Source organism: Camarhynchus parvulus, chromosome 15, assembly GCF_901933205.1.
Source record: "Camarhynchus parvulus chromosome 15, STF_HiC, whole genome shotgun sequence".
Classification (NCBI taxonomy): Eukaryota; Metazoa; Chordata; class Aves; order Passeriformes; family Thraupidae; genus Camarhynchus; species Camarhynchus parvulus.
The window spans coordinates 6,840,690-6,853,476 of record NC_044585.1 but is presented as its reverse complement, the minus strand read 5'-3'; the positions used below and the strand labels follow the sequence as shown (position 1 = coordinate 6,853,476).

The window sequence follows — 12,787 nt, the reverse complement described above, 5'->3', positions numbered from 1 at the left end:
GGTTTGGCATGGATCTCTGTAGGGATTCACCCATGCGTTCTCACATACGACAGGCCTGAAACAGGTGTAATATGCTTTACTGCCCTGGAGTGAAGAGATGCAGCAGTCTCCAATATTGAGTCCTCCTTGCTCCCCCAAGCATTCCCTTTGGCAGCAGGTGTGACCCCTGTAGCAGGGCTGGGCACAGGGAATGAAAGGGACTCACTATGTACAGGAGCAACTGAATGGCTCTGCCATGGAGGCAGTAATTCTCTACAGGACAGTGGATTTTTGAACTCTCTGGGCAGTTACTGCCCAATTCAGGTGTGGTACATCAGCTCAGATGTGAGAATGTGCCTTTGCCTCTTGTGGGGGAGCTTGCACAGCTGAGTCCTTCAGCATAATGAGGAAGCCTTGGAGCTGCAGGACACCTGTGGGAGATGTAGAAATGGAAGTGTTCTGTTTCTGGACATGCCTCAGTAGGAACTGTGTTCCTTTATAAGAGGGCCTATAATGTCCATTTTGTGTGAGTGCACAGCTTTGTAACAGCAATGGACATACCAAGGAAAGCATTCCAGCAATTGCCCTTCCTGAGGCTGTACTGCTTAACCACCTGTCCCCAAGGTCTGGAGCTGTTGTAAATGAAGCATCAGGCTGGCTGCAAGTTTTGCTTAAGTTACATGGCAGTTACTAAAAATGAAAACATAAAAAGATGTTTTGGTGGTTTTGGTTGGTGTAGTGTGGTTTTTTTTTTTTTAAACAAATTTTAAAAACAAACAAATGTGCACATTCAAGGTCTTTCCAAATGTAGAAATACTGATTAAGGAAGATAAAATGGAGAAAAAGGCATGTTAATCACATTTGAAACTAGATGGAATGGATGTTTATAACAAGGCTGCTCACAAACGTTGAATTGCAAACACTTTTCCCAGGAGTTCATTTCTGTCACTAAATTAAGGTTTGATTCAGTAGCAGTAGGATGAAGGCCACTGGTGAAGTTCTGGCCTTGCATTTGGGTGTTAAAATAATACAAGGCATTTCACAGAATAAAAGTATTTTAGCATATTCTTACTATGTCTTTACCTGTCCCTGCCTCTGTTCCTCAGTTGCTCTAAGTTATTTCCTCTGTGCTACCAAAATTCTGTAGCTGTAATGCAGCGAAACTTCCAAAAAGCTCCTTCTTCAGACTGCACCGCTGCTTGTTCTCCTTTGTGGAAGTATTTGTGGATATTGCGGTGTGAGATGGGAGATTCAGCTTTGGGGTTCAGAAAATCCTGTTCTTTGCTGCTGCTGGTTGTTGGTTTCCCAAAGTGTGCAAAAAGGTAATGCACTCATGTTTGAGACCGTTCTGGGGACAGAACCACTGAACTGAGGCAGCTGAAAAACTGAAGCAAACCCTAAAGCTCCATGAGAAGAGTAGTGGCCTCCTGAACCAGGCTGTTTGAGGCCCTTGGAAGGGTTGTGCCTTCCTCCTGGGCCTGAAACAGGGAGGCGAAGTGGCTCTGTGTGAAGTTCTTGGGAGAAGGAAAAGGGCAGGGCATGAACAGGAGTGTGTGGGCAGGCACTCATGTGATGGCCCTGCTGCTGAACCAGGGTGACAAGACAGTGCAAACCTCATGTGCCTTGGCCTGGGAGCTGTGTATACATTTGGTTTGCTCAGATCTTCCCAAGGACAGACTGGAGCAATAACAAGATTGTATTCTTCAGGTGTTTTTAAAATCACTGTTGTTTCAGTAGCATGTGAGAAGTGAAACACAGGATTTTGCTAGTAGGTTTTCTTTGGTTTTGTTTTTCCAGTGGAGGTTTGAAGAGTAAATGGAACCCCTGAAATAAATCCTGAGAGTAGAGAAAGTGTATTTCAAATTCTTGGATAAAAGGAGAGCTGAAACTCAAACACTGATGGTTTTAAATGTCACTGTGTCCTTTGTGTCTTCTGTCTCTCATTAAGTTGCTGCCAGGCTTTGGGACCTTTTTTTAATTTGCCTTTATGCCTTAGAATGAGCAACTGTGACTATACCTGAGAGGAGCCAGATGAGCAACACTTGCTTTCTTAGGGCAGCATCTGCTTTTGTGTCTAAGATTCTTCCACCCACAAATGGGTGGGCAGAATCCTTTCTGTTGTATTAAAGGGTGAAAACTCCATGGACTCAGTGCTCCCTCTATACTGCAGTAATGTGAAAATCCATAACTTCCAGTGGTGTTCTCTGCCCCTTTGATGAGTCAGATCCACGCCTGCTTACAGCCAGAGATTGAAATACCAGAGTTTTCCCTTTTGTCCAATCCCACACATCTATCCTTAGCATCACAACTCCTCAATGTTCAAAAAAGAAAGTGTTTTAACTAAACTTGAAGTATTTTTGAGCTTTGGAATTTCTGCCTCTACAAGCTAAATCACTTGGTGCAGTTCTGAACTTTTATTTTCAGTAAAACTTTCTCAGCAAGACTATTGTAATGTTCAGAGAGATATTCCTGAAAGTCTGTAATGAAACCAGAGTCAGGGGTATATTTTTGTACTGTAGAGACTCTATTTTTGTGTGTGTTTATATATATTTGTGTGGGTATAAAAATACATCCATGGAGATGAGAAGATGATTCAATTTAAGTAGCATTACTCTGGTTGTGTGTAGTGTAAGACTGATCAGAAGAATGATCTGGAATGTTCAGAAGTCCTTTCAGAGTACAAGCTTGGAATTGATTAAGGAGCTTATGAAAGAGATGCAGCACAATTTGTTTATGGATGGCAGAGCCCCGAGATATAAACAGGTCCTGTGTGTGACCAGGATTATTCTGCTGTTTGAATTGTAAACTTCTGGAAATTATTTTAGTAAGTTTTGCATATGAAGATATTTGCATCCCTCTCTTTTGATATGATTCTCGGGTGAATTTGCTGTTAAGGGCATAAAGACCCTTTTGGCTCCTGGGCATGGCACTGAGTGGGCCTTGGCTGGTTGGGTGCGTGATTCTTCAACAAAGACACAAATCAATGTCTGTACCAGAGTTATGCAGAGATGAGAGCTCCATATTTGAATAAGATAAAGCCACTTGTTTAAGGAGTTGAATATAGGCCTTTGCAAGTACGTTAATTCCAAGTAGCTGTGGAGAAAGGATTGATAAAGAAACTGGAATGAAAGATTATGTATGGGGCTTCACACAGTACTGCATTGCAGTAATGTGAAACATTTGTTTTGAATGGACAAAATTACTTATTTACAGAGCAAATTATGTGGATGGCTAGATTTCTCCATCAGCACCTTCCTGCATCCTTCTTAATCACTGATAAACCAGACTAATTCTTTATAGTGAAATGGTATCTGGAAGTTCTTTCATGGCACCACTGTCTCTTGTATTGGCATAAACTCTGTTGAGCAACTGCTCTGGTTCTGCCTCAGGTCAAGTTGATGTTCTCCCATGGGCATCCTTTACTCTCAGGCACCTTGTTGGTGTAACCTTCTTGCCTTACTGTGCCATCCAGAATGGCCATTCCTAAGTCCTGGAAAGGAAGGAATTGGAGGTGTGTGTAGTGCCTTGGTTTACACGTGCCTTGGAGCTCCCAGTGCTGTGATCAGGGCTTTGCATCCTTTGTGTGCTGCTCCAATGACCCTACTGGCTGATTTGCAAGCAGGAGGGAAGCAAAGTTCTGGTTTCCTCCCCAGGAAGGGGGACAGGGGCAGGGGTGCCTCCTGATGCTTGTGGTTGGGTGAAGTTAACCACGCTGTTTTCTGGATGAGATTTCAGTGAATCTTCGGAAAGCCTGTCCTTGCCTTCTAGTGCTGCCAGGCAAGTCAGAAGATATTTTTAAAATATTTGGCAGCTTTCTGAAGTATGCTGGTTGTGGTGTTAATTCACTTCTGCAGGGTGATTGTGTCCCAGCACTGAGTGTCAGAACCTGATGCAGCAGCTCCTGTCTCTGTTTTTCAGTAATATTTTTTTTTCACCTGTGTGCTTTAATAATCTTATTATACTTTCCAGTTCTTCATTCTCCTCTCAGACCAACAGGAGTGGTCTGTATTTCTGACTGTAGTGTGTTTACAAGAGTTTTTAAAAAATGTATTCCTCTCATTAGCATATGTAAATGTGAGTGAGTACATGTGAGCTAGATGAGGAACACCTCACATTTGTCCTTAGCAATTTCATCTCATCTGGGTAATTCTTTTGACCAAGACATGTTATTTTATTACCTGAGGTTAGAATGCATCTTGGTCATGGTGACACATTTATCTTATATTTTATGATGCAGTCTTATCACATTTCATTTCTTTTTTCTTTCCTATTCAGCTTTTCATCTGTCAGTGACAGCCATGACACCAGTTAGTGGCACAGTAGTACCGGGGCTATGTATTAGTACACACTATTGGCAATTTTTAAGGGTAGTACTTTGCTTCTAAGGTACAATATTCATTTTAGGAGGTTGTTTCTGGAGGGGAGAGCCATTTGTAATTACATCAAAACCAGCAGCCATCAGTCATTTTAGATGTAGGAGATGGGAAAAGAAGACTTATTTGGATAATGTTCAGGAAATATGAAGCAAACAGAAAGTGACACTGCACCCACCCTTCTTGCACTGCAAGGAGTGCAAAGAAGCACTAATTAATTTTTTATGTACTGGCGATGGACGTCCATATTTACAGTTGCAGCTTTTATATTTTAACATACAGAAATTAGTATCTTCATCAGCTGTATGACAAAGCAAAGGGAGAGGGAGAACACTGTTCACTTCATTGCTGAAAAAGTTGTGACCCTTCTTAATATGTTGGATCAGAAAATGTGTTTTTCCCTGCCATGTCTTCAAGGGCCAACTCTTCAGAGAAAACTGCTGCTATATAGGTAACCAGGATTGAGGGACAGTCTTTCAAACCTTTAAGCTAGTATGCACCAGCTGCAGATATGACTGAAGATCAATTAAAAGGTGCTGTGTCAATCTGCTGAATAATTTGGAAAACCTGACTGCTGGTTTTGATGTGTAAATAGGAACCGAAGCATCTGCCTGCCATTTCTCTAAATCTAGTGTGGCACACTGTTAATCCAGTAAGTTTTTCTTCTTCTTGGTCTTTGAGACTCCAGTCAAAATCATCTTTGTTTCATTTACATGGGATCAGTTTTACTTTTCTTTTTCCCACAAAGCTGACGCTTTAAAATTGCAGCTTAACAGTGCCAGCGCAAACTTTACAGCACTCAGATAAAATTCAATTTTCTTCCTTTGCTGCCTCCACCAAGAGGCATAGCAGATAATGTGTAACACCCATGCCTAGCTTGGCTGAATTCCAGAGCCCTTCCAGAAAAAGAGACACTGGGAAAATCAGCATCTGCCATGTAAATCGAGATAGTAAAGGAAGAGTCATGTCCACGGCAGCTGAAGTGCTGTGTATGCTTGCATAAAGACACTGCAAATGTGTGGGTGGATTTCATGAATTGTTGCTCTTTGGGTTTTTTTGTTCAGAGAAACTTGGCTGAGGTACATTATGTGGATACTGTTTTGGCAACTGAAATTGCAAAAATATTTACGAAGTCTGTTGGGTTCTTCCCCCATGTTCTTATCCCTCCTTCCTGTATTTAAAATTCCCTTAAATGTTTTGTTTTAGTCTTCTAAAAATTCATGGTTTTCCTTTAAAGGGACAAGGGAAATTAGTTTTCTTCTGATTGTAAATTACAGATAAACATTTTTGAAAAATGCCTTTGAAGTTTAAGTTAATGTTGTGTTGAAACACAAAACTTAAACTAATTTTTTTCTAATATTTCCTGTGGATTTTTGAATTGCAAAAATTTGTTTAAGGTACTTCCCTCTTAAAATGCAGCTCCCATGTTCTCTTGAGGTAAAATGTCTAGGTGGCTTTGTTGAGCATTTCATGAGATACCCTAAATAGATGCCCTCTGTGTGGGGTTGTGCTGTGTTGTATTTCCCACAGCAGAGGTGGGAGTGCAGCCCTGGCTGCCCAGAGGATTCCGTGGGCTCCTGGTCCCATCCCAGCTGAGCAGGGGCTGCTCACCCCGCTGGGAGGCAGCTCTGGGGCACGGTGTGGGTCAGGTAGTGTGAGGTGATGAGGGCTGACTTCTCCATTGGACAAATGAAACTCAAATATTGGCCCTGGCAACTCTTGAGGTCCAGTTTCGCAGAATTGTTGCCTGGTTGAGCGGTGCTGTTCAGCCTGGGGTTACACTTCTGCTTCTCAGTTTATCTTGTTCCTGAATTTCTCAACTCGATTCCGATAGTGCCCAAAGCTATTTAGCGCTGGTGTTCTGCAGCACTGGTGTCTCATTAACTCTGGAGAAGCACAGTCCAGATTTTGGCTACAGGTAGGTCCAAGACTCTATAAAATTATGTCTTTGGATTTAGCTGAGAATTGAAGGAAGAGTGTCATGAACACATCAATTCGATTGGAAATGAAAGAGTTAAGAATGGAAATCTGATTGCACAGCTGAAATCTCAATAGGAACTTGTGGTCTCTTGAGAGAAAATGCCATTCAGCACCGTTGCACAGAGTTATTTCATTCTTAATTTTAATTGACATGTCCCAGAATGCAGCCTTCTCTGACGAATCCGGGCTGCGCTGAGGCGTTGTGAGGCTCGCTCTCTGTGTGGGCGATTGCTGTGTTTCAAATTCAGGTCAGCGTTAATTTCCCTTTGATACCAGCATCCTTTCTGCCTACCTTAGTCATTCAATAGGTTGATGAAATTCCAATGAATCTTCCCCCAAGTAAGATGTTGATGACCTCCTGGGATTTCAGTGTAATAATCTTGCTCTGCTCTTTTTATCTTTTGTGACTGTTTTAGCCCCTTGCCTCGTTGACAGGGGTGTCCTGTGCAACTTCAGTAACAGGAAAGAAATTATTTTATTGTTGTAAAAACTGGATGCATAGATGTTTCAACTTTACTGGGGGGAAGGGAGGCCCTCAAGCAAAAGTTTGTTCTGGTGTAAGATCAATTTTTCATAAGTCTTCTGGGTTTAATTCAGATGCAGTTAGTTATAAACCCAGCAAGAGTGGGGGAACCATGCAGCTCCATCATGTAGTAGTTGTGAGGAGTAGAGATAACTGCCCTAAGTGTTTATTTAAATTTTATATCTCCAGTATTGATTGCATTTTTTAAATAAGATGTATAATTGACCAGTATTGGGATTATCCCAGAATTTACAGAACTTTCTTACAGCTTTGTATCCAATAGGCAGCAGTTTAAAGAAAAAAATTTGCAAAGAGCCTAAATGCACACAGTAGCCATAAATGCAGTGGAAAACTTGTGCTACAGAACATAACCTTGTGAGTTAATTTGTTCTTAACCTGTGGATGTGCACATGAGAACAACTGCTGGTACACCTGGAACACTGAAGGTTTCATTGGGGTGTAGACTTGACTACCACTCCATTTTATGGATCAATGTCAGTGTTAGGTCTAAATGCCTTAAAAATGTAAATTTCCAGAGTATAATTTGTTTCTAGTTACATTGTATGTATTGTCATTCTTCTTCTTTGTCTTCTCAGCTTTTTAAGCTGGTAACAGTGTTTTGCTGGCACACAATGTGTAGTAGCTGTGTAAAGAGAGTCTTCATTATCTTCTGGAATTTTGCATAACATCAGTTCCTTCATGGAAACCATGCAGTGTTTGGTCGTGGTCATGGTGATGATCAAACTTACTGCATCTGTAAAAGAATGTTTGTTTACAAAGGGTCACTCTCAGCTTAAAGACATTAATTAAAGTCTTCTCAAGGGTTTGGATTTGAACCCACTGTTCACCTTTGCCAGAAAAATTGATCAGTGGTAATAAAGGTAGACTAAGAAGGACAAAGGGCATGATATGATACCTTCTTAATTGTTTATATTTTCCTCTGAGCATAAACAGGATCTGCTGTGTTTTAACTTAGGAAATGGTTTTGTATTTTTACTACTTTCCAAGGTTGAAGTCAGCTGTTGTGAGTTACCTTCCTAGAAAACCTGAGCCTTGCTCCTGTGTAGAATTCCTCACTTGACACAAATAAACAGGAGCCAGTTGTCTGGCTGTTCGTGGTAAGATTTGAATGCCCCAAAATAAAAGGAGACAGAGCTGAATTGAGGGGTGGGTCAGCTGTGGTGTCCAGACAGTGCAGTGCTCCAGGTGATGCTGGAACTGAGAGTGCAGTTCATGGCCCATCTCCAGGCTGACGTGAATTTCATGAACCCATCATAGGTACAGCCTATAACTTCCATCACACTTTTCCCCCAAATTTTGGCCTGTGACACCGTACTGGAATATTTCCGGGATGCAAGCCTTCTCCTCCTCTCTGGTTGGTAAGCAAGTGAATTTTACAGCTGGTGTGCTGTGTAAGGTCCTGTAAAACTTGCTTTTTCCTGATGTCAGTCTGTTTATTGTAAAGCAAGGCATGTAAATAATTATTATCTCTGATTGGGTGTTTCTTAGGAGAAATTATCACTGCTGGCTTAATTTTCCTGGAGTTTCTCTGGTCTGGTGTTTGGAGCAGGAAGGGAGCCTACCCAGGCTTTATCCATGAGTGGTTTCAGGATTAGGTGCTGTGCTCAGATGGAGTATGTGATTCAGAAGAGAAATTTAGTCCTGTTACCTGGTCTCCTTCTGGTATGCTAATTTTTGAAAAAAACTTGTTTTTTGAGCAAGTGAGTTAAAAACACTGTAATTTAATGTGTTTATACTCTTGTACAACTGCCTGCCTGCCATAGCTGGGGTGGGGGCTTTATTAATAATTAAACCATAGATTTGCTTGGGTTTGACCAGCCTCAGCACAGAAACAGCTTGCTGAAGTTGCTGACTGGAGGTAAGTATGAGAGCTTTGTTCTCTTGTGTTGTTTCCTCAAAAACCTAAAGATTCCAGAACCTCTTGGTGTGTTCATGTGTCTGTTCCTAAGCTAGAATGTGCATAATATTACAAATATACTTTACAGGGACTCTACCATGCAGATCTGGAATGTGTCCCTGTAAATACTGCTTGTTTTTTCTTTCTTACACTTCTTTTTCTTCCCTGCCCACAAATACCCATATAGTAGAGGTTTGGAGGAAAAACCCCAAAGCCCCACATTGTTTATGTGCACAGCCTATTGTTCAATCAAAGTGCGTATTATCAATGGTCACATGCTTTGCTTAAATATTTTATGAGATCATTGCACTTTATGCTAACCCTGCCTTCTTTCTATTGTCTGATTGTGCATTTCCACTTAGACCTAGTTACTAATTTAGACAGGCTTAAAATCTGTAAGCTTCTAGCAGATATTTGATTTCAGAAATGCTTTGTTCTAAAAGTTCCCCTTTGTTGTGCTCAAATGACAGAGCTTTGAGTAGTGAGGGTTTTTTTCCTTCTTGTCTTCTGATTGTACAATGCTGAAGTAATCTCTTATCTGCAAAGATCTCCTGCCCCCTCATGCCTCCAGCATGAGACAAAAGGCACACAGGTGCACATCAGAGGATTGGATTAAATATGAGGGCAGGTTTCAGGTGCAGGCTCAAGGAATCCTGTCCCAGCTGGGTGAGGAGTGTCCTGTGGCAGGGGGGGTCTCTGCACAGGCACCTCTGTGTCCCCCAGCGAGGCAGGGCTCTGTGCAGGGGAGCTCTGTGCCCTCCTCTGAGGTAAAGTGCCTCTCTTGCTTTGTTCCTTGGCTTTTGGAACACTGGCCCTTCTAGGATAAGGCCACAGGGTAGAAGAATAGAGAAATGCTGAAAAGAAAATAATAGGAGCTGTTGGAAGTAACCTTCTCCTGGCTCTGGGTGGAGAAAGGTCTGTGTGGTTTGTGCCTGCTGGGAGTGCAGCAGTGTGCATTGCTCTGCCCTGGTGGTGCTTTGCTCTGGTACCAGCAAGGCAGTGCTTGATCTCTGCTTCCCACTTCTCTCCCTGAGTCTCCAATCAGATATTAGAGAAGTTTACAGGAGTTCTGTCTCTAAATTTGACAGAAATAGGTCTGGACTGTCTGCAGCTTTAGTAGACATTAAGGCTCCTGAGCTGGGCTCCACAGTGGCTGATGTTGTGAGCTATTACGATGACCCCTGGTTTTTGGGGGAGGGATGAGTTTCATTCTTACTTGGGCCGGAACTACTTGTTGTTATACTGGGGTCATTTACCCTGAGGGCAAGTGAAAGCAGCTTGTTACTTGGGTTCAGGCTCCAGAGTTTACTGTCTGGTGACATCAGTTTCTGCCTTCTCCCCATCCTGGCAGATTTAGTGGAATGGACTTCTTACTCTTTGCTTAGAAAGTTCTTTTAGGGTCATTATTTCTGAAGGTGATTAAATTTACAGGAAACACATTCAGCTTCTTGCAGTGTGTGCGTCAAGAAAATTTGAGTACATAATTAAACTGAGGAACTGGAAATTAATTGGGAGGGAAATTGTTGCTTTAAAGATCTGCTAAATAATTACCATTTTTCTATTTTTAACTGGCTGTTGAAGTAACATAAGATGTGAAGAAGATAAATCTCTATAGCCCAGTACTCCTCATTTTGGAGGGACAATACACTAATTCAAATAGCTAAATATTTCTTTCTTTAGCTCGCTGAATTTTCTAAGTGCAGAAAGATCTCAGCTGTCAGAAAGGTTTGGGAGCTACTCAATGCCTCACTTGTAATATACTTTTTGAAAATTTGAGCTTCCCTAAAAGTTTTCCAGAACTACAAAGCGTCCACATGCATATGTAAACACTTCATAGCAGGGAGACTGGAGGCTCTGCTGTTCCTTGCATTCTCTGATATCCACAAGGCCTTCTAGGTGCCTTAAATGCTGCAGACTGTCAGATTAGATCCAAGCTCTGGGTTATCTTTGGGGTTTCTTGCTTTAGGGGACAGTGAGTTGCTACCAAACAGGAACAGGAGGCTGTTAAATGGAGAGTGTTGATGGCACAGCAAGTTATGTTTGCTGGTGCTGAGTTGAACTTTCAGCCATCTGGTGATGATGGTGGCACTCTTGAAGTCAGCCTTATTGAAGTTTAATTGAAATGTGATGAATGAAGGTTGTGTGCAATGTATCAGTTGCATTTTTGTGGTTGGCAATAGCAAGGATCAATTTAGTGAGAAGCACATTAGAGCATACTATGGCTGCTGATTTAGCATCTGAGTGAGGACCATTTGTCTCATGAAGTGGCTGTGAATGTCAGCATATAATAATGTGGGGAGATGTGTCAGTGCCATGGAGACAGTCTGTCAGAGATAACATGGAATTAATTCCAGACAACAATGATGGAAAGGTTAAACAAGCACAGAGTATGACAGAAAGCAGATACCTGTTAGAGTATTAGGAATATATTGCAGGTATAAAGAACATGCATGAAAACATGCCTCTCTCTTACCCCTGGTGGGGACCATGTGATTAAAGGTGCCTGATTTAAGGGCATTGATTTGCCAGACAGGAACCTCAGGAACCTGTTCTTTAAATAAGTCAGGTCACATCAGCAGAGAGTGGAGAGATTTTTACAATGATGACTGATGAAGAGCTGGATTTTAAAGAGGTTTTTAAAAGGGAGATTGTGAAGGGTATGTTTGTATGCTTTGACTTGTTGAAGTGATCCCTTTAGCAGCATCATGGGAGGCTGAAGGTGAGCAGAGACAGCTTCGCCATCCAATCCAGCTGGGCAGTGGGAAGATGAGACAGACTGGGCAGGCTTTAGCGCATCTCCTAGAGATAACTTTGAACTTTTGCTCCTTCCCTTAAAGGAATGAATTCTGGAGGGATTGTCAACACTTTGTTGCTGAGCTAAAGGCAAGCAGGTCACAGTTCCTGGATACTGCTCCCTGTGCTGAGGAAACCAGGGGATGTAACTTCAGGGTGATCTGAGGAGAATATTGGTGCTTCTGGCATTTTGAGGGGTGTAGCTTTCAGCCCATGCCTGAAAATACAGCAAGATGCTTTAAACTGTGTGGAACAGATATTTCTTATTTTATTTTGTATCACTTAAGATTATGGCCTAATAATTATTTGGACAGGTGTGTTTTGGATGGGGTAGATATCTGGAAGACAAACTCTTCCAAAGTTCCAGACTAATTTTTATATCTGTTTGCCTGTCTGATGAGCCACAGTCTTCTGTGCCACAGTTAGAAAGCAGTGCTGAGTGAAGTCTGTTTATTTAGCCCCAAGTAAAGCTGATCATTACTATGCATGAATTTATGGCCACTTCAGATTTGAATGTGGGGGAGGCAATTCAGAAAGGCTTTGAGGTTTGTTTTTCCCTGCTGGCTTGCTTTAGGTGGGGATTGTCTGGAGAGGAACTGGAATGCAGAGTTATAATTTCAAAAACAGCAGGATATATTTTGGAGCAAGAGAATCACCAAGTGGCTGAGGTTGGAAGGGACCTCTGGAGCTCATCTGGTCCAGCCCCCTGCTCAGGAAGGGCCACTTGCAGGTGGCTTTTGGATGTCTCGAAGGACCAACACTCTGCAGCCACCCAGGGCAATCTCTGCCAGTGCTCAGTCAACTTCACAGTGTCTGTTGTTGAGACAGAACCTTCTGTGTTTGAGTTTGTGCCTCTTGTCCTTACTGTGGACACTACTGACTCCATCCTCCCTGCACCATTCCATCAGGTATTTATTTACACTGATAAGATCCCACTGATAAGATGATTTTTCTCCTTCCAGGCTGGCTTATCTCCTGATAAATATTTTTAGACAAGCATGCCAAGATGCTGAAAAATTGAAGGGATGGCCCACTGAGAAACAAGTAAATTAAAACATCGTAAGGTTCTATGCTCTGGTGATGCTGGTGAAACCAGTCAGCAGGTTTAATAGGGTGGAAGTTGATTTCATGCCACAAAGAGGAACCAGAATACTGACTTTGGTGGTATTTTGTTTGTTTCCAGAACTCCTCTGTTCAAGCGATCAGCTCAAAAAAGAAAGG

At 42.0% G+C, this 12,787-nt stretch overlaps 1 protein-coding gene across 1 annotated transcript in view; it reads left to right on the top strand.

The window, feature by feature from the left end:
• The window catches only part of ARVCF (ARVCF delta catenin family member), a 245,667-nt gene that overhangs the window by 110,619 nt on the left and 122,261 nt on the right, over nucleotides 1-12,787 (top strand).